At 38.3% G+C, this 23,034-nt stretch overlaps 1 protein-coding gene and 1 long non-coding RNA gene across 7 annotated transcripts in view; one reads left to right on the plus strand and one right to left on the minus strand.

Moving 5' to 3' along the window:
• Positions 1 to 3,558: 3,558 nt before the first annotated feature.
• On the minus strand, positions 3,559 to 3,985 carry LOC110675423. The gene is made up of 3 exons (XR_002499481.1): positions 3,952 to 3,985; positions 3,813 to 3,891; positions 3,559 to 3,748 (listed from the first exon to the last, which is right to left on the minus strand). It is a non-coding gene; the product is annotated as an uncharacterized LOC110675423 (long non-coding RNA).
• A 408-nt stretch (positions 3,986 to 4,393) lies between these two features.
• LOC5578230 (probable multidrug resistance-associated protein lethal(2)03659) overlaps positions 4,394 to 23,034 on the plus strand; it is a 99,763-nt gene continuing 81,122 nt past the window's right edge. Inside the window, exons 1-2 of one of the 6 annotated variants that reach the window (XM_021841696.1) lie at positions 4,394 to 4,661; positions 4,729 to 5,221. The gene's annotated coding sequence lies outside the window, so the exon portion shown is untranslated. Of the gene's footprint in view, positions 5,222 to 23,034 lie in introns of all 6 variants that reach the window. The other 5 variants (XM_021841697.1, XM_021841695.1, XM_021841698.1 and 2 more) reach the window with 5 other exon arrangements.

A 23,034-nucleotide genomic window follows, 5' to 3' on the forward strand; every position in this document is an offset into this window, starting at 1 on the left:
GCTAAAAATAGCCGACTGAACTCAGCTTGGATCAGCACTAAACAGCAGCTGAATAATATGCTTGTTCAGTTGTAGATTAGCGTACCATGTGCTGATTAGACGTTGTCGAATAGAAGCTCGAACATGATCAATATTCAGCTATGAAAAGTTTATATTTTGTACTGGACGGTAAAATCATCAATTCTAGGATGGCGCAGATGGCAAGGCATACCGCTGACGATTGGAAGGTCTTGAGTTCGAATCCAGTATACAGGCGATTTTTAAATAAGATTGTTATACTATCGTAATAATAGTGCACACTACATTTATAAAGTGCCTAGAAAATTTTTTTTTTGTTTTTATTAGTCTTTAATTATTTTTAGACCAGCCGTATAAAAGCTGAACTAAATGCTTGTAAAACGTTTTTAAAGCTGAAAAATAAAGTTGGTATTCTACGACATGCTTTAAAGTTTCTCCAAATTTGTGTGAACAAAGCTTTAACAAAGGTTGGCCATGGAAATTATTAAAATGTTATAAAACATGATGCTGGATAAAACTGCCATAATGGTGTTTGTTAAATGAGTGAATGTTAGTTGGGATGTTCGCCGTTTAGACAACCACTGTATAAAATAATACAAGGAGCAGTCGCTACGTAGTATAACCTGCATCTACTTAGTGAATTTGAAACGTTTTTCGCAATCTACATTGCAATTTTGATGTTTGTTTAAAAGGCCTCAACTCGGTTTCCGTCAGATATAGAAATAAGGCCTTTTTGAGAAAAGGCCACGTTTGCGATGAATATCCTGGTTAGCGGAAAATGAGATGGGGCCTTTTAGAAAAATGTTATTTTTTCAACTTTTATGCATTGTTGGGGTCAATCGCAGGCAACCCTGCTCGTCGTCACAAACACTTATCAATTGACAAGCCGTCAAACCTTGACACTGTAATGACGCCACTGTAATCGGATCGCAGGCAACCCTGCTCGTCGTCACAAACACTTATCAATTGACAAGCCGTCAAACCTTGACAGATAGCACTGTCGTAATATCCGCTAACCATTCTTCTCAAAACCATTATTTGTACCACACGAACAAGGCAGAGTCAGATGAAGCGCGCCTCAGTCCATACACTCGACCTTTCAGCTTTGTTGGACTGGACTACTTCGGTCCAATCCAGGTCAAGGTCGGGCGCTCATTGGTCAAACGTTGGGTGGCACTGTTTACATGCCTTACCATCCGTGCTGTCCATCTAGAGGTGGTACATTCGCTATCCACTGAAGCGTGCAAGATGGTAATACGACGATTCGTCGTGCGACGAGGAGCTCCATTGGAGATCAGGAGTGACAACGGTACCAACTTCTTAGGCGCCAGTCACGAATTGATTCAGCAGATCCAAGAGATTAATCAGTATCTGTCCGCCGTATTCACCAATGCTACAACCAAGTGGGTATTTAACCCACCGTCAGCCCCTCACATGGGTGAATCGTGGGAGAGACTGGTCAGATCTATCAAGATCGCTTATTCAGCCCTAACGACCACCAAAAATCCAGATGATGAGACACTTCTGACGTTAATGATAGAGGCAGAAGGCATAGTTAACTCTAGGCCACTAACGTTTGTGCCTCTAGAAACAGAATCCCAAGCAGCTCTCACACCGAATCATTTTTTGTTGTTGAGCTCGCGTGGAGTCGCTCAACCACCAATCACCATCCCAGAACGTCCAGAGTCCCTTAGGACCAACTGGCGAATGACGACGAACCTGGTGAATCAATTTTGGCACCGATGGGTGCGGGAATACCTCCCAACTATCGCTGTCCGTACCAAGTGGTACGAAGATACTAAGGACCCGAAGGTTGGAGACCTAGCTATCATCGTAGATCCATCGGTTCGAAACGGCTGGCTGCGTGGGAGAATTCTTTCCGTTATCATTGGTCGGGACGGAAGATGCAGACAGGTTCTTGTGAAGACATCTAGCGGTGTACTACGGCGTCCTGTGACAAAGGTTGCCATCCTGGATATTAAGCCGGCAGAGCGAGGTGATGTTGAAGGTAACGCAGTACCGCCTGAAGTGCTGGACCTGCATTACGGGTCGGGGGATGTTGGGGTCAAACCTACGCCACTGTAATCCGATCGCAGGCAACCCTGCTCGTCGTCACAAACACTTATCAATTGACAAGCCGTCAAACCTTGACAGATAGCACTGTCGTAATATCCGCTAACCATTCTTCTCAAAACCATTATTTGTACCACACGAACAAGGCAGAGTCAGAATTTGTAGAAAGATATAGATTCTATAGATCGTGAATTCGAACCGTCATCCTGTTGCTTTAACGTTGAACTAAAACTAGGAGACCAATTGTAAGTTAAATTGTATTTATTATTTGAACTACTTACTTATGACCATTCTTAATAAATAGTTGGAGCTTGCTTAAGGCCGGTTTGCTACTGACAAGAAAAGGAATCGCCTATCTCGATGCGTGGAAAATTTCTGCCAAGAAATGGTCAAGAAAATCACATTTTTCTGATCGCAGTACGCAGTTGAGAAGAAATGTCACTTCAAAGGGGGCTCTCTGTAGGAAATTTCTTGACCCTTTCAATCAAGGAATTTCTTTACTTTTCTTGAGCGAAACAGCATACTTAGCTTTAACCTATAAAACGGCGTGCTACAGAAACTCCGAAAACGTCCGAAACGTTCCAACATGCATATTTTTAAATGACTATTGTATGTTTTAGTAAGAATAGGCTATACACTGAAATCAGCAGAAAACCGATTTGTTTACATTTTGGACTTGAGGCCTTTTAAATTGTTGGTCTTGATCTCAGCTGTTGGGTTCTCGGCGAAACGTTTTGCTGAGGTCAGTGATGTGATGTGAATTATGTGTGCAATAGGCCAAATTTGGGTAATGCATTATTCTCTAGCTTGGGTTGAATGAACTCAATTAAGCGTTGAATCAAACCAAATTCAAGTACTTTTTTTTCTTATGACTTTAAAGGCAAAGTACCTAATAGGCCTTTTCACATGACGTTTTAAATCAGCTGATCTGGAAGCTCTTTGACAGTTCTTCTATGAAAATGACAGGCTCGTGTTAGCACCGGTTCTCCACCGATGTAAACAAATGCATAGACGGACCTGTCACATGAAAAGGCCTATGGAGGCCTTGGAAATTTAGCAAAATTAGGATTATTGAGTTATTGCGGTTTTGCGTTGAAACAACTCAGATTTGAATAGATCCGCGTTGCCGTGCATGTTTAATTTTCCGCATGTTACTTTGACGTACACTGAACCAAGGAATCATATCCGATTTATCTGAAAACACATATAGTTTTTTTCCATGTAGTTTTTCACATGTCGTTCATCAATATATCACATAAACAGTTTCGAAATGGTTTTGATTGGATTTATCTGATGGAACACATACTTTTGATGTGATAAATATATACGAATTATGGGATGCTGTCAATGAATTTCATGTAAAATTCAGTTGAGAATAATTGATTTGGTTAAAAATTTCCATGTGATATTATAATAGATTTTAAATGAACTTTTTTTGTAGTTTCACTAAATTTAACAAACGAAATATTTGAATTTTGAAATGATTTATTGATAATTTATCCACTTTTGCTCCATTGAAATCAGGGTTGAACTAAAAAATAATGTTCTACATTAGCAACGTATTCGGTAAACAATCAAATTTATCACCGGTGTTTCCTGATTGTTGATTTGCTGCACCAGTAACTCAAGTGATAAAGTTCTCAGAACTGCTACTTTTCTGTAATTTCAAATACAAAACATTAGTTTTACTTCAATTAGTTTTTTTTAAGCATTCAACTTACATTTCGTTTTCAAAAATTTCAATCCACGTCGCTCCAACAAGATGAACCCGAAATTTTCAATAAAATTCTGAAATGCATTCTAAAAGATAATTGTGCTTAGTTATTTGGCATTTTACGAAATTTACACTAAAAAGCTTACCATGAAATCTCCGAGTATCCCAAATCTGTGAAGAGTGGATCAAAAAGATGCGCCATCTTGAAATTCTGCTATAAGTTTTCACATGTGCACATCACATAGACTTTATCGGGTAACATCCATAACATTTGGTCATGTATAATTTACCGGTATAACAGATAAAAATTATTAGGTATCCTATTAATTTTTATGTGTTTTGTACATAAAATTTAATGGATACACATAAGATGAATATGAATGCGACAATCGTAGAAGTATGTGACGTTTTTAATACTATCTATGATATTTCTTCGTTCAGTGATAACTATCGTAACCGCCCATAACGCAATTCGTCATGCATGTAACGCTTGTTTGACAGTAGATGCATTTTGTCGACTCCCTCGGTGGTGCATCATCCACCTGTCAGTTTGAACACCCCCGCGCGCAGTCGGTCATCATCCGTCCCCGCTTCTTGCCGGCCACATCGTTGTGCAATCAGTCCAACAGAACTTGAAACCGCGGGTGAATCAAAACAAACGGCGAAATTTCCTCTTCTAGTTCCGCGGCGGGCGAAGCAAACGAATACACATTCAATCGGCCTGCTCAGTATCACTCACAGTTCGCTCGTGGTCCGGGCCGGTTCGCTTTTTCGTTTGCTCCTGCTCCTCATTTTCTGGTGGAGGAGACCGGTCATTTAAGTTGGGAAGTAGTGCAGGAAGAAGGGTATTCCCCGCGTGAGTAAGAGTGCTGTGCTTGTGTAATTGTATAGTAGGTATAGTTCTACTTTCATTCTATCTACAGAAAAGATTGATTTGTTTGGGGGTTTCGGGAAGAGTCTCCTAGAGGAACTAGACAATAGAACCGATTGATTGTCTGTGTGTGGGATTGACCTTGAGCGAATAATATCGGAGATTAGCACGAGGAATGTTCCAAGGTCTCGTATGATAGATAGTCATTGATATTGTGCTGAGTTTGCAAAAAGTCCTACAGGGACATTGGCTCCGAAGATAAAAACGCTTCTTAGGTGACCGTCTCGTCATTCGATCTGTTCTTATCTAAAGCCTGTTGAATTCGGTGCCTCTTATCGCTTGGCGCGATACAAGATTGGCTATTCGCGGCCAATTTACCTGAACAGTGTTCTAGAAGGTGTCGAGCGCGGCAAACCGGTTTTTTGCCGAATTCTTTTTGCGTGTGGCTTAATCGGAATAAGCTGCTATCACTTTGTCTCCTATCCCGTTGAGCTGTTTGATTCCGGTGGATTAAAACTCTCTGTTGTGACTAATTGAGCTTACAGGTAAGTGCACCTAATGCTACAATGGCCATTATAAACCGAGTGCAATTTTGTCATACTTTAAACCAGGGGGCAGCTAATCTATTTATATGGCATCTTGAATGAGCTAAAAGTTAAAAACATCGTAAACGATTAGCCGGGCGTTTGTTCGTGTTCATTGTATGAGCTGTTCACATACTTGTTTAGTTTAAGTTCCAGTGCGACCGACCGGCAAACAAGCCTCTTCTGGCAAAAACATGTCAGCACATGGGCTGGCCAATCTATCTCGCTGGGCGTAGGTATCGTCTACCTACCTACAGGAAAGTGGCATTGTGATGCTTCTTTTTGCATTTCGTCAGGGCTGGTAGCGAGCTGTAGCAATTCATTTGCTACAAAACAATTTACTAAAGTCACTATTTACGGGGTCTTAGGATAAAACAAATTTGATAATATGGATGTGCTTCACAAACTGAAACAATGAGATGGTAATATTTTACAGATTTTAGTTATGTTAGGGTAAGTGCTTCTTTAGTAGACGCATAAAACATCAACTGTTTTTGCCATTTGAAACACAGCTTGGTTAAAATACTTTAGCTGCCTATTTGCCTTTTCAATGCTATGGACAGCAAATTAATTTGCTCCAAACTGACTTGCGAAAATTGACTCGCAATAAGTCAAAATTTTTTGTCATTGGTGACTTTAATGCCAAACATCGGTCATGGAATAATTCTCAAAGTAATTCCAACGGCAGAATTTTATTTGATGAGTGCTCTTCAGGATATTTCTCAATTCAATACCCTGATAGCCCCACATGTTTTTCCTCTTCTAGAAATCCATCTACGATTGACTTGGTCTTAACCGACTCTAGTCATCTTTGTAGCCAATTAGTTACTCATGCTGATTTTGATTCTGATCATGTCCCTGTTACATTTCAAATATCCCATGAAGCGATTCTCAATCCTATCAGCTCCACTTTCAATTATTTTCGAGCCGACTGGAATATATATGAAACGTATGTTGACTCTAATTTGATGTTAACATTTCTTTAGAAACTAAACTTCATATTGACAATGCTCTTGAAACTTTAACAAATTCCATTGTTGAAGCCAGGAGCATTGCAATTCCAAAAAAATTTGAATCCGTAATTATAGACGATGATTTTAAACTCTTGATTCGTCTTAAAAACGTGAGGAGAAGGCAATTTCAACGCACTCGCGATCCTGCTATGAAAATTATATGGCAGGATCTGCAGAAAGAAATCAAGAAACGTTTTTCACAATTCAGAAACAAAAATTTTGAAAATAAAAAGCCATTTTAAAAATTATCTGAAATTTTGAAAAAATAAACCGCAGAAGCCAATACCGGCATTGAAAGAGAAAAAACAAATTATTACTAATCAAATGCGAAAAAGCTTAAAAACTTGCTATGCAGTTTGAAAGCGCGCACATTTTTAATTTAGGACTTACTAGTCTAATTGAAAATCAAGTTACTCAGGACTTTGAACATATTCTCAATCAAGAGGACGTTTACGAAAATGCCTGTGAGACCGATTTGGAAGAAGTGAGAACTATTATGAAAAAAAAAAATCAAAAATATGAAAGCTCCTGGCGATGATGGAATTTTCTACATCCTCATCAAGAAACTTCCAGGAAGTTGCTTATCGTTCTTAGTTAATATATTTAACAAATGTTTTCAATAAGCATATTTTCCTGACAAATGGAAAAAAGCTAAGGTTGTACCAATTTTAAAACCAGACAAAAATCATGCAGAAGCTTCTAGCTATCGTCCAATCAGTTTGCTTTCTTTCATCAGTAAACTTTTTGAAAAAGGCACATCGATGAAAATTCAATTTTTGCCAATGAACAGTTCGGATTCCGCCATGGACATTTGACCACTTTTCGACTTTTACGTGTTTAACAAATGTGATTCGTTCCAATAAATCTAAAGGTTATTCTACTGGTCTTGCGCTTCTAGACATAGAAAAAGCATTTGACAGTGTTTGGTATGAAGGTTTGATTGTAAAATTATTAAACTTTAATTTTCCGACATACATTGTTAGAAAAATCCAATCCAAAGGCCGACTGAGCTGCAGAATCGTTACCCGTTCTGTGGTGGCCTAACTGACATGAGCGATTCCTCTTCAACGACCCTCTCTATCGCTAATAACTTCGCTAAATTAGATAAATCTTAACATTTCTTGTTGATGAAGCAAGGTATAGTGATTCTTCATTCTACATTAGCATTAGCATTAAGCATTTCGCACAAATTCGTAGGTGGTACAGTCCTAGACTATTGTATGAGGGATGCATCCTTCCCGTCCGTTACCAAAGTCAGAAATTTGGGACTAACCTCTAACTCTTAGACAAGGTTGACGCATCCTCCAATAATCGAGAGCTGTCCTGGCCACGTCCTTGCGAAAGCTGGGGAATGGGAAAGGATGATTGATTGAACACCTACTTAAGAAAGATGCAGAGAACTCTACGAACTCTCGTAGGTGTTACGGGAAGTTGTGGAATGTTGATGGAAAGGGTAGTGCCATAGGATACGTTCGGTAGACGTTCTGGCCAACAAATGGTTAATATTTACGCATTGTGATCATGCGCTGCTGATCAGAACAAACTCACCAAATTCTTTTTACGAAACTCCTCTGCAATCCGTCGCTCAATAGTGTGAGCCGTAACTTGGCACTGTCCATCAAAATGCATGCACCGCAAACATTAAAACTGCAGTTCATATCCTATCCTGAACCGAGCATCCGCGACCCACATTTATTTTTTTAATCGACGCGCTTAACACACACAGAAGATAAAAAACGAATTCAATTGCTGGAGCCATCACAGAGCACTTTCGAGTAAAACGCAAGCAAATAATCTTCCGAAAAAAAAAACACTTTTACCACTTTGAAAAACATGTTTCCACAGAACATTTGCACGTGGTATAGCACCATCCGTCAAATCTAATTTTCACAGGCCGAATCGGAAAAAAAAATCTCGTAGCGAGGTCTAGTGATTCTAGATTCTACAGCACATAAATATGTTACGAAAAAAGAATCAGTTTGTTTTTTGCAATAATGCAAAGAGATCAACGATGAAGAGAAATTGATGAATGCAGATGACCCTTATGAAAAAACAATGCTGATTTTCCGTGTCTTCAAACATGGCTTCTGAACATTATAGAATCTCCAACATTTCCACACATTATATTATTGTCAGAGACGAACCAGCCACGATCTGAGCTGAAAGTCTCTTTAATAAAGATAATAATAATAATAACATTATATTATCAAGACAGCATGTTCATCTGTAATGAACTTATTTCATATAAAATGAGTGATAAATAGTGTAGAACAAACCCCTCGTTCTTATCTAGAGCAACTTGATAGTGATAAATTATCTTGTCGATTATGTAGAGAAGATCGTTTCCGGTACACATAGTATATAAGTCGTTGAAGATCTATGTAAACCCTCTTTCCCGATCTGGTGGTCAATAAAGTAAGTGGTGAGTAAGACCCAACGCAACGATTTTTCAGTGGCGTGGTGTCGTGAGGTTAGAAAACTTGCAAATATGCTAGGTGAAAGTAGTAAGAAGAAGATGAGTGAAGAAAACGTGAGTGTTGGTGCGAAATTGATTGGATCTTTGGATAATTTTGTGCCGAGCGCGGATTTTGACGACTACATGGAGCGGGCCGAGATTTTTTTCGAGCTCAACGGTATTACGGATGATACCTTCAAAAGAAAACTGATCGTCCACTATATCGGCCTCCCCGCGCTGAGAAAGTTGAACCAGTTATTGTACCCGAAGACGCACAAGGATGTAACGTACGAAGTGGTAGTGACAAAGTTAAAAACGTATTTTAGCCCGAAACGTAATCGAATTGCTCAGTCGGTTAATTTTTTTAAGCGGAACCAGCAAGAATTTGAGAAGGTGGCAGATTTCGCAGTGGAACTTCAAGCGTTGTCTAAGCATTGTGAGTTCGGGGACTTTTTGGACAAAGCGTTGCGTGACAAATTCATCGCCGGTATCTCAAATACCAAGATTCAGGGTGAATTGATGAACAGTGACGATAATTCAACTTTTGAGCAAGCAGTGGCTAAGGCAAAAGTGCTAGAACAAATTGAATAAGACATGACGAAAATGAAAGTGAAGAATGGTGCTGTGAATCGGGTGAATACCAATGCTGGAAACTATGCTAGAGGAAGTCGTGAGCGGAATGGTTCCAGAGGCCGTCGGAGTTCAACTAGTTACGGTCGCCGAAATTCGTGGTCAAACGTGGGACCACGGAAGAAGAGATCTGATGTGAGGTGTTACAACTGTTCCAAGTTGGGACACATAGCGAGGTTTTGTCGATTCCCAACGGAAAGAGTAAATTCTGCGGCGAGTGCTACGGACGACGACGGTTCGAGCACATGTTCGGACGGTAGCAGGCCACGCGCCATCAACCACGTGGCATCGGAAGCGCTTTATCACGATCTTTGACTATATGGTAAGTGCATTAGTTTTGAGGTAGATTCAGGAGCAACTTATACGATTATGGCAGACAGAGATTATAAGAAAAATTTTGCCCAACATCCGCTAAGAAAATCTGAGGTCCAATTGGTAGTAATGACTGGGGATAAATTGGTGATAATGGGAGAGCTTCAAGTTGAAGTACAAAAGCCTAATGATGAGAGTGTTCACTTGTTGAGTGCGGTGATAGTGAAAAGGCAAAGCAACAAAAGTTTTGTGCCATTGTTAGGACGAAATTGGCTGGACGTTTTGTATCCCGGCTGGAGAGATCGGTTTGTGAACTCGATTAGGGGTTATGAGAACCGGGGATTAGATAGAGAACGCGCAATATTGCTATCGCTGATTAGATCTAGATACAGTGGAATTATTACGCAGAATCTGGATGAACAAATCGAGGGTTTCATGGCTGAGATACACTTGAGGGACGATGCGCGTCCGATTTTCTATAGGGCCAATGAGGTACCATACGCTTTAAAAGAGAAGGTGAGTGACGAGTTAGATCGGCTAGTGCGAGAGAATATTATCAAGCCGGTGAAGAGGAGCGATTGGGCGATAGTGATAGTCCCGAAAAGTGATGGTAACATTAGGCTATGCGTTGCTTGCAAGGTTACGATCAATAAGGTCATTAATACAGAACATTATCCGCTCCCCAACATAAGTGATATTTTCGCCAATCTCAGTGGTTATCGCTATTATGCGAAAATAGATTTGTCTGGCGCATACATGCAAGTGAGGGTGTCTGAAGAATCGCGTAAATATTTGACGATTAACACTCATAAGGGACTATTCGAATATTTGCGTCTACCGTTCGGTATAACGAGTGCAGCAAGCACTTTCCAAAGAGTTATGGACGAAATTTTGAAGGACTTGGAAGGGATTCAGTGCTATCTTGACGACATTCTAGTAGGAAGTGATACAATTGAGGGTCTGAAGCAAAAAGTGCTCGAGGTGTTTGATCGATTGCAACGGTATAAAGTGAAGGTTAATCTGGAAAAATGTGAGTTTTTGGTGGAGAAAGTAGCCTATTTAGGACATGAAATCTCGGAGAACGGATTAAGCCCTTGTGAGGAAAAAGTGAAAGCGATAGCTAAAGTGCCTACACCGAAGGACGCCGCTCAGCTCAAATCATACCTGGGAATGGTGAATTATTATTCGAAGTTCGTGCCTAATCTGTCGATACGATTAGCACCTCTCTATGAGCTGATAAAGAAAAACGTTAAATTTCGGTGGTCGGAACAGTGCGATAAAGTTTCCCAGGAGTCCAAGAAAATGTTGTTAGATAACAGAGTGTTACAGCTATACGATCCTTAGCTTCCGATCGTGGTGATATGTGATTCAAGTGCCGTTGGTGTAGGGGCGGTACTATGTCACAAGATCGGGGAGGTAGAAATACCGGTATTTTACGTTTCGAGTACTTTGTCTAACGCGGAGAAGAACTATCCTAATTTACACCGAGAAGCTTTGGCTATAGTGTTTGCGTTGACTAAGTTTGCGAAGTACATCTTTGGGAAGAAAATTACGGTAGTGACGGACAATAAGCCGTTGGTGACGATTTTCAATCAAAAGAAAGGGATACCGCCGCTGGCTGCGGCCAGACTTCAGAAGTATGCGTATGCGATCTCGATTTTTGACTTTGATATTGTATATAGAAAGGGAAAGAAAATTCCTAAGGCCGATGCTTTGTCAAGATTGCCGATTGAAGGAGAAACAGGAGGTAGATTCGGATGTCCTAGTGAATAACGTGAGAGAAGAAATCCCGATAAATTTGGACTTGATTGGGAAAGAAACGCAGAAGGATCAGTTCTTTCGGAAGTTGTACAAATGTGTGAGTCACGGTTGGGAAGACCACGCGGTAACGGACGATTTGAAATATTACTACGAGAGAGTGAGTTCCCTGTCTACGGAAGGTGAATGTCTGATGTTCTGTGAGAGAGTGATGGTTCCCTTGTCTTGCCGAGAGCGTATTCTCGAGCTGTTGCATGGCTGTCATTTGGGCATTGTCCGGATGAAGCAAATGGCACGCAGGTACGTTTACTGGCGAGGTATGGACACAGACATCGAAAGATTCGTAAAGGGTTGTAGAGCGTGTAGTGTGACTGGTAGAGCTGTTACCAAAGAATTAAAGCAGTGGCATTCTGTGAACACACCGTTTGAAAGACTTCATGTGGATTTCTGTCATATAGCCGGAAAAACATTGTTGGTGATAGTAGACTCGTACTCAAAGTGGATGGATGTTAAGGTCATGAAGAACACAGATGCTCAGTCGGTGATTAATGTTTTGGATTCATTTTTTTTCGATTTTTGGGTATTGTGATACAATTGTCTCAGATAATGGACCACCTTTTGGAAGCGGGATGTTGAAGAGTTGGGCAAAATGGTTAGGAATAAAGTTGATCAAAAGTCCTAGTTATAGTCCGGAATCAAACGGACAAGCTGAACGAGCGGTTCAGACTGCTAAGACATCACTTAGAAAGCTCCTGAATGATCAAAACTATATGCACAAAAACTTAAACGAGTTGATTAGAATTTTTCTCGTGAGTAATAGAAATAGCTACAGTCAAGTCTTAGGTTGTAGTCCCAATGATATGATTTTTAAATTTGTACCAAAAACTGAACTTGACACGAAATTAAAGATCGTTAAACAAAAGAAAGTAACATTCGATGATAAAGTAAGCTTTTCTGATGAAGTTGTAGAGAAACGCATTGTAAAGAAAAATAAGGATTTTCACAAGAAAGCGTCTAAAAATGTCAGTAGTACAGAAACTGTTAGGGAAAAATTTAAAATTGATGACCTTGTCTGGTATAAAAATCAGTTCAAAACGGATAGGAATTGGATGGAAGCTAAAATTGTTGGAATCAATAGTCCTAGTACTTATTACATAGATATTAGTGGTGCAGTTAAACTAGCTAGCCAAAATCAACTTAAAAAGAGAATTGTCAAAGATAATTACATGTTTCCGAAAACCACAAGAAGTGGATCAAAACGTAGAAGAAAATTTAGTACGTCATTAATTAGTTTTGAGAGACCGTTCAAACTTAGACGAAGTGTTCGAACAAAACGTAAACCAGATTTTTTAGATATTGAATTGTGATTGAAGTATCGTAGAAATAATGAAATTATTTAATTAAAGAAGGGAGATGATAAATAGTGTAGAACAAACCCCTCGTTCTTATCTAGAGCAACTTGATAGTGATAAATTATCTTGTCGATTATGTAGAGAAGATCGTTTCCGGTACACATAGAATATAAGTCGTTGAAGATCTATGTAAACCCTCTTTCCCGATCTGGTGGTCAATAAAGTAAGTGGTGAGTAAGACCCAACGCAACGATTTTTCAATGAGGTTGAAGTTTTTTTTTTATTTTTGCTCGTTATAACGACATTGGAGTAGAGTTACTGTGCACGTACTGTAGCCTTATGTGCAGGAGCCACATTAGGCACTTGCTAGCGCACGGGCACGCTATACATTGTGAGACCTTATTTTTCTTAAGATGTGTCTCACTGCGGTCTCATGTGCTCCGTCACATGTGCTGTTTAAAATTCGGCGCAATAATAAAAGTGATTACACAAGTTGTCAACGAGGATCGAAATTGTAACTCTTGGATCGCGAGTCATCAACCATAACATGTAGACCATCTAGACACCTGCATAATGAGGCGAAGATAGTTGTAGAGGCTCTTCGTTACTAAGCAGTTGTTTCACAATAGCGAGCTGTAGCGCCGAGCCACTGAAATTATCTTTAGCTGATATTATAGAAAAAAAAGGCAAACATATTGAAAAAAGTCAATGAGCCATAACTGAAAAAAGCTGCAAATATGTGCAGCTAAATTCTTCACGATCCTTTAGTTTACATCTTTGAATAACCTTGGAAATGAATTTTAGCCTGGGACAACTTAGGACAAAAAAGTATGGGATGTATAAATTTTCGGTAAAAAATCGAATATGTTATTTTCAGTGTAGTCCCCACATTTACCTGAACTAAAGTACGAATTTTTATTTCGTTTTATTTTTCTACGATAGCTTTTTAGTAAGCTTTCGAACAGTGTATAAAGATATGTATGAAATATTAGGATTCAGCAGTATATTCCGTATACCTTTGATTTGTACTGAATTCTTTGTTTATCTTTAAAACTCTAACTTTGGCATACTGTATCAATGAATCTACAAAAGATCTTGCTCTAGTATTCCAGGAATATCTTGATTATTATTGTACCAGAAGAACCTATCAGAACGAATCATTATTTCAATTATTGGCCACCTAATCGCCCATAGTGCGAGCACCCGAGGAGGAAAGAATAACTTGCAATAACTTATGCATACCATATTTTGGTATCATACCATTGTTAGGTATTCAGTTGTTAATACCTCATTTTTTTTACAAAAATGTTCTAACTAGAGGATTATGCTAAACTATTCTCAGAATGTCAATGTTGGCAAAAAATACATCCTTATTCGAAAGTTTTTTTTTTGCGAAGTTATGTCATGCCAATTCAATAATACAACCGTCTGAAGTTTTTCTGGAAATATAATTTAAGTTCGAAATAATGCCACTTGTGAATTAGTCAAATTCCTTCCATGAAGCCAAGGGATATTGATAAACTGCTCACGATCGTACATTCCGTAGTCAGTTATTGATATGACGTACTTCTAATCTTCATTTTTCAAGGACACCAGTATCTAATAAAGCTGTTTTGAAAATACATCATTCATAACTTCCGGAGTCATTAAGTCCCTTCTTAACATTTTTTCACCGTGTACAACGCTTAAATTACGCATGTTATCAGCTCGCGTTCAATAACTAGAGAGTTTCTATTGTTTCCCACACAAAATTGATGACACTTTGATGATACACTGTTTTATTCAATTAAGGACTGTATTCGATGAAATTTGGACACACTAAATAGGTCACCAAAAATTTTCCTTGAGCCCGATTCTTTTCAAACTTTCTGGAAATAATGCACAACTAAATGATTAAGTTTTGACATCATTAGTTTATTGAACCTCTTCTCCCAAACCAAATGCCCGCACCTTTGCCTTGACCCCTTCAATGAGAGGAGCGACTTGCATACTTACTTTTAACCACACTTTCTGTAATTCAAGTTAATTTTCTATCAGTTTTGGAGTTTTAACGAGCTTTGCCTTCATGATCGCCCAATTTTTGTTTTTCAATTGGGCGAAGTTCCGGAGTGTTTGGAGGGTTGACGTCTTTTGGTACAAAAACTACATCATTAGCTTTGTATTAACCAGTCAAAGACGGTACAGTGAGATCTCAAGAAGGGCAGAAATTGTTTTTGGAGGCATTCGTCCTTGTAGATTTGTCCGTTGACGGTCTCAAAGGTGATGAAGGGCTGACTCATTTTGCCACATCCGCAGATCGCTTGCCAGACAAGGAATTTTTTGGCGACAGTTTCTTCTTCCGTATACTCTTCGGAACGGCCAACATAGAGGAGGCGACGTAGTGTTCCTGTCCTGGCATTAATTTGGTGTCGGCTTTAATGTAGGTCTCATCGTCCATCACAATTCAGAACGGTTTTATGAGCCATTCCCTGTACAGTTTTCTTGCACGAGTTTTAACCACCGAGTTCTGTTTTTCGCTCCGGTTTGGTGCCTTCTGGACATTGTACACATGTAATCCAGAACGTTTCATTGTTTTCTGCACAAAACAAACTGAAAATTTCGCCTTTTTCGCAACATCCCTGATCGAAATGTTGGGATAACGCTTAAATTGGTTCAAAACAATCCTGGCCTTTTCCGGATTTGATGTGCCACGTTTATTGCCACTATCATTTTTCCGCTTGGTTGTCTTACGGTTTTTGAACGTTTTGATCACATGAGATACGGTTGAATGTGCGATTCCGATCCATCGATGAGAAGCGTTTGGGTTTTCGAAGTGAGTGCTCAAAATTTGTTGGCGCACTATTTCTTTATTCGAAGCCATCACTGAAATCACTCTACCGATTTTCACGAAACTCAGCCTATGTAAACATTAGGTACACAATGAAATATATTCAGTCAAAATTTCAATAACTTTCACCCACACGCTAAAAAAATACGAACAATTGCGTGTTTTTAAATTTCATCGAATACAGTCTTTACTTACGACGTTTTTGTACCAGTGTAAAATCGACTCGAGTAGTTTTGTAGTAGTTTTGTTTTGATTCGTGGTTAACGTTCAAGAATCCATCATTGCAATCATCGTCATCATCGAAACTTCAAAAGCAGTTTTCTCCTCCAAACTGAAGTTTCTGAAAATATTTTCACTGTGTTTCGGTTGGAGAAAAGAATACAGTGAACATTTTCATTTAAACTTTGTTGATATTATGCGAAAAAAACTGCTCTCGAAAATTCCAAAAGTGATGGCGAATTCTGCCCCTTAAGTCATTTTGTCTCTCCATATAACAGAGCGGTGAAAGTAGTAGCTAGGTTTCAAAAGTTGAAAATCTGACTTGAGCCATTTTATAAATCCAGAAATTTAACGTTCTTAAAGTGAAAACCGAGGAGGTTCAGAGTGAAATTGGTATAATTTTGTATACGGAATACGATGAATCGATGAATCGTTTACTATTCGGAGATAAGGTTGTTTGAACAATTATTCGAGAATTGCTTTTCATGATATAATAAAATATGCCTACGGCATAATTCAGTTTTACTTATTGCTCATACAATTCATAAAATTCAATGGTATGGAATGTTTCTAGAAATAAACTGGAAGGTCAGGGAATTTACATATCAAAATTGAGCAAAATCATAGTAGCTCCTTCAGATGATTAATCAGATGCTTTTCTGAAATTTCAACCATACTTGTCATAAATTATCTAGAAATTCGTTAAACTATAGGTTTGCCAGATTTGTATTAACTAGGGGGACATCCCCCAGTACCGGACCTCGTTGAAACATTGAAGAATCATGGTCCAATCAAGATAGTGTATTAGGGGAAGACGGGGTAAGACCGCCCGCCTAAGCAATTTAATTCATATGTCAAAATCAAGAATCAATAAATCCTTTTTCGACGCAGCATGTCGTTTTTTGAAGCCTTAGGCATGATCAAAAAATATCACAGGTGTTGTATTTCTAAAAAATATTTATTTCTTGAAGCTTTTAAAAAGTGATGTCTTATCACGATTATTTTTAGCGACGGGGTAAAACCGCCCACCCACGGGGTAAGAGCGACCACCACGATTTTCGTACACAATTTTGTGAAAAAATATATCAGTTCCCTGTGATTCATAAGAGTATAATGTTTTATGAATTCTACATTGATTAACGTGAATATTGAATCATTTTTAGGGTTAATTATTTCAAAAAACTTAAATGTATACTTATTATTACCTTGAAACACCCATATTTTGGAAAAAACTATGCGGATTTGGCTTGTATTTTTCACAAAATTGATTTCATTTCACTTGAACAGTAATGTACAACGTAGTTAAAACTTTAAAAATGGTTTACACAGTTATTTGATATTAATTAGGGGTGGCGGTCTTACCCCGTCAACAGTGGTCGGTTTTACCCCGCTTGAGCAATTTTCACAACTATGGCCTTAGTTCAAAGCTTAATATTTACAATTCATATTTCACTTCACCGAAGCATATTTCACATTTCTGTTAAAGCATGGACGGGTAATTTGTTATGTTTTTCCAAAAAATCCCTTTCGAAATCCTTAAGCATCTGTTAAATTTAGATAAAATTCAATATCGACGAGCAGAAACTTTGTTTTTGACATTTGTTATGATTAATTTGATTTAAATATCACACTAAATACTCCGGAATGTCAAAAATCTTGTGTTTATGGAAAGTGCTTGATGAACTTTTAAGAAAATTGTCATTTTCATGCCAAACTGAAGGTGGTCCGTCTTACCCCGGCGGGCGCTCTTACCCCGTCTTCCCCTAGACGAAAAGCAAGCTATCATGGAGAGTAATGTTTGTGTATAGCAACACGTTCTTGAAATACGCATGCATTTTTGAAAAAAGAGAGATGTTTGATCATTGGAAATAAGTTAACGTATCGCCTTATATTTGAACTTAATTAACGATAGGGGTATTCACTTGAAGCTGCGTAAAGTATCATTCTGCTTATCGTGGACAAAGAAATAATTCAAATGAAATATTCCTCTTCTGCCTCTGTGAGATGTCGAATATGAGATTAGTTATCCGATGCGAACTAAATTGCGAAACAAACCCTGAAAAAAAAAAACCTTTAAAACGATTTATTTCGAGCTCGAGAAACAACTTTGAAATGGATGGCTGATGTTTACATCCATTTCAAAGATGTTTCTCGAGCTCGAAATAAATCGTTTTAATGGTTTTATTCAGGTTTAGCTTCGCAATTTAGTTACAACCCAGACAACCAGCTATCGCATGAAAGTTCACGTTACAACTCGTTTATTACATCAAACCCGCAAAACACCGTAAATAAACTCGTCAGATTGATGAGCTTCCTCGTTATTTCGTCCCGTACACTCGTACAAGGTAAGTCGAATCAATCCGTAGCAGCTGTCAAATCAATATTTGTTATCATAAGTTAAGTCGCATAAGATCACAGGTTAGTTCGGTAGAATATTTATACACTCGCATTGTATGTTATTATTAATCACATAATATATGCACGCATATCGCCTCCACTTTTGCACGTAGAAGGCCTTTTCTTATAAGTGAAATGTTGCACATACAAAGCCTCCAGGTGATTTCGTTATACGTACATTTTGGTTGTCTGGGAAGCACTCATCTTCACGCATATTCTTTGATACATTTTCAGGTTAATTATTCTAACATGTGGACTAACGGCCAAGTAGTGTAAAGATTCCATAGGGCACCCACAGCTGGCTCCTGATTATTCGGAATCACTTGCGTAATCTGTAGCAATGAGATAGCCTAGTGCACGGCATACAAAATTAACAAGTCAGGCTCTTTACTAATAAACATTAAATTTGATTGTAAATATGTGATATCATTCCTATCGTAGCATATACCAACCGAACCACATCGTTTTTTTTTTTTTTTTCAAATTTGTTCTAGGTGGATAGGGATGACGTCGTCAAGTAGCTGTCAGTTTTCGGAATATATCACCTTCTTAATATTGTACACCGTTGGATAGTGTTTATTATTTGTAGTATGACTAAAATCAAGTAAAATGTGACTCAAATTGACTCGGTCTACTGTCAGTATATTGTTGGTAGTCGCTCAATAGATCAAACATTGGAAAATTTATCATTATTCTTTTCCCGAATAGAAGCGAAGCTTAATAGTTTCTTTCCGCATATTACACTCAAATAAGCAAAAGATTAGTAATCTCTCTAGATGATGCTATATGTTGCCACTTAGTAGGTGCAAGTCGCGGTAATGGGGACCCGCATACCATGGAAACCAACTAGAGGAAGAATGCCTCAAATGAAAAGTTACTGCATACACATATTGTAATGTCCTGTTTCTGTAATGGTATCCTTCCTTCGGCTCTCAACATTTGTTCCGTCTTTTAATAGTAAAACGGTATATTTTTGTTTGTAGTTCTTATACTGACATTCGTCAGATTACCAAAGCGATTGATACATCGTTGATTATCAAAATTCTAAAATGTCTGATTGGCATTTTACACAATGTCATGGAATGTTTAAAATTACCAGTTTATCAGTACTTAAACACCAGTTTACGCAGTTAAGTGAATATCCCTAATGATTCTGAATATGTAAAAATAATTTGGATCACGCAATCATAATTTGAAAGTATTTTAAAATGTATTTTGTATCATATTTGAACTAAATGTGGTCAAACTACACTGCCCATAACTGCATATTTGTAACATTCGACAAAAGTAGGCATTGAGCAAATGGAATACCAAGTGTGAATGGAGCCGGATCTTATTCTTTGCACTTTTGATTCACTTCGGCAGTGGGGTTTTTTGAAAGCTACAGAGTTCATATTTCGCTACAATATGCGTCGTAATAAAGTACGCTTGTGTAAAGTTTCTGACAATTCGGCCAAGAAAAAACCCCTTGCCATGGAAAAGCCCAAGTAGCTCCACGGTGCCCCGACAGACCGTTATTATGCAAAAAAATTGTCCATCAAATCTGAGCACAGGGCTCGATTTCTAAGGTCATTCTGCACCTCTGGACCAGTTTAAAAAAAAATCCCTAGGAGGAATCTCGCGAAATCTTGATTTGAAGTTTTTGACCGGAAATTTCAATATAATCCTTATTAAAATTTTGCAATAGCACTGGAAAAACCTACAAAAACGCTCAAAAAGTTGGCCAAACTGTATTGTTTAAGATCCGAGCTCACAGTGACAGTTCGTGACAGCGAAATCTCGGCTCACTTCGACGTAGAATTTTTTTATCGGTTTCTCCCTCCCAGGTATCAGCCGTTTGTTTGAAATCTGGAATGATTTGGTAGCTCTGGTACGCTCACGTCAATATCAGAATGAACATACGCGAATGTCTTCCACGGGGCCGCTGACCTCCATTATTCTCACTAAATGACCAGCTCACTGAAGTTTGCCTCAATAGTTTTCGAGCCTGTTCTCAAATAAATGTGCTTAGAGAACTAAGAATAAGCATTTTATACAGGGCAAACAGACAATGGTGTTTCATTTAGGCATGCTTGCATTCGTCGTTGCCTTCTTTGCATTATTGTTGAAAACTGATTTAGTTTTCGAAAATCGAAACACTTTTCAGTGTTGTGCGATAAAGGATCGCGAGGTGTTTTGGCGAAGTTGTTAACGAAATAATGGATCTATGAAATCAGATAAGCCATTTTCAAGCAACAGTGTAGAAATGTCATTTCCCTTTGCAAGTTGCGGGTCCCTATCCCTAAGCTGGTTACGTAATCCGTGAAAGGAGAAATTTACAGCCAATACACGTGTGTTTACCATACGGGAAATATTATTATCATACGTAACAAGTGTTATTTGGCTCTTCAACAAAATCATCTACTTCTCCATAAAGCATTGCTTCAGCACCAACACAACTGAACTTGCTTCTTTCTCTATATGCAACCTATACGTTTGGGTAGAGTAAATGGTATTACAAGCTTATCCTAGTTGAAGACACCGACACGTTAATACTTCCAGTAGACGATTTGCCCTTCGGAGGCAGCACCTCACTAGACAACGGACTAGTATGCAACGCCCAGTGGTACAGCCGAAATACATTTCTGGTGAAAAGTTTTCCGGACTGAAACGGGAATCGAACTTACACCCCTTGACTCGATGCGGCTAAATGCTTGGTAACACTAATCGCACGGCCACGAAGCCCACAGTTGTCCATCTTTAAAATTGTGAACCCCTGTTTTCCTGAACTGCGATCGATTTCAATAAGGTAATGGTCTCCAAAATCAAGGAGTATATGCGACAAAACGCGATATTGAACAGTAATTTCGGAAACTCATATCTTTTCATTTCATGTAATTTTCCAAAAATAAAAATAAGCTCATTGTCTACAATTCTTACACTTCGATTTTACCTGCAACAGCTATATTTCCGTTCCTAAGTCGAACGTGATCTAGAAGTCAAAAAACAGATTGACGATGAATCCCGAAAAAAAATAAATAAAACGAAGATAGTTGCAGACTGAGAGACTCGCGAAGAGGATAACTATCAACGTCATATGCAGCCCAGATACCGCTGCCACAAAACGTTAGATGCAACCCGTCGTTTTTTATGGCTGCAAAAATGAAAAGTATTGTATTCAAAATAAACTGTCACTGTCCTAAGTCAGCGGAGCAGTTTTTATAAAAATGCTGATAAATCCAAATATTAGATTAGTTATTTCTAATATCTGCTACGTTTGCTGGCATGTAATTTCACTCTAAAGGATTTTTATGCTTCAGTGTGATGCAAACGCAATATTTTTTGCTGAGATGTTCATGTGAGAGTTTTGAACGGTTTGCGCATGATTGATATAAACACAGAGTGGAATAAGACAAAAGCTCAGCAATCACAGAATAAGCAGACCGTCTTCGCGAGTCTCGTCTCAGGTTGCAGGTATATAGAATTTCTAGTGATGATGATACTTAAGTAGTACTTATTAGGGATTTGTTTGAAGTTGTTAAAAACTTTGTTAATCTTCGAACACTTGTGACATATGACAATCATGTTTCCCGTGTAGTTATAAACCTGTTGTGTCTGGAATGTTGAATAGGATATTTTTGCGCAAAATGCTGAGGGCAATACTCGGTGGAAAACTAGACGTAAACATCAAGAGTAGTACCAGATGTACAAAGAAACAACTTTTATAAAGCAAAATAAATACGACAGACTTTGGTGGGCTGGTCACTTAGTATTAAAGTCGAAAAATAAGCTGTAAATTCATAATATTTAGCATTGAATGTTTGACGTTTATCGAACGTAACATCAATTGTATATTAGAATTTATTTCTTTGATTTCATCCTATTGAACTAAGCTTACTGGTTTAAGCCATGTAGAAATATACTTAACCCACTCTGGTATGTTAAGTCAGTTGTAAATATTTCTAATTATAACAACGGTAACAGTTATATACTAGTTGAGAACAGCTGGGCCAACTTCTGAGCCTTTTTCTAGGTTTTTCCAGTGCTATTGCAAAATTTTAATAAGAATTATATTGAATTTTTAAAGTCAAAAACTTCAAATTAAGATTTCTCAAGATTCCTCCTAGGGATTTTTTTAAAAATTGGCCCAGAGGTGCAGAATGACCTCAGAAATCGAGCCATGTGCTCAGATTTGATGGACAAATTTTTTGCATAATAACGGTCTGTCGGGGCACCGTGAGCTCTGCACCCTACTATATGGAAGTATGGAAAGAAACTAAGTAATATTTCAAAGATTACAAAGAACATATTTAAGGCTGACATTTTGTACAGCTCATATTGGGTGAATTGTCAGAAAATGATTCTGATAGAAAGTCCATCTGTAATCTCAATGTGACAGGTATGCGATTACAATTACCAATGTGACAAAACAACTTAGTAGTTTGTTCGAATTTTCTAGAATAATCTCACAGGTTTCAGTATGTTGATCAAATATGTTTTTCATTTGATGACTCTCTATGGTATTAACTCGAAATTGTGAAAAATATGCAGTAGTCTTTGTAATTTTTGGACCTGTGTCTCAAAATACATTAATTTTCATGGCTTTCATCAATTATGTTATCAAATATATCATACAGATATAAACCATATATCCTTTAAAATTTTGATGGCACACACAATTTTCTTAAATTTGGTCAGTAAAATAACCATTTGTGACACCACTTAGAGCTACCAGCCCTGGCAGTCGCGGTTCGCCTCATTCTATCCATACGAACGAGCGCAAACAGTGTGGGAAACGATTCACTGCGTTGACGACGTCGTAGAATTTCTGC

Source organism: Aedes aegypti, chromosome 2 (genome assembly GCF_002204515.2).
Source record: "Aedes aegypti strain LVP_AGWG chromosome 2, AaegL5.0 Primary Assembly, whole genome shotgun sequence".
NCBI classification, from domain to species: domain Eukaryota; kingdom Metazoa; phylum Arthropoda; class Insecta; order Diptera; family Culicidae; genus Aedes; species Aedes aegypti.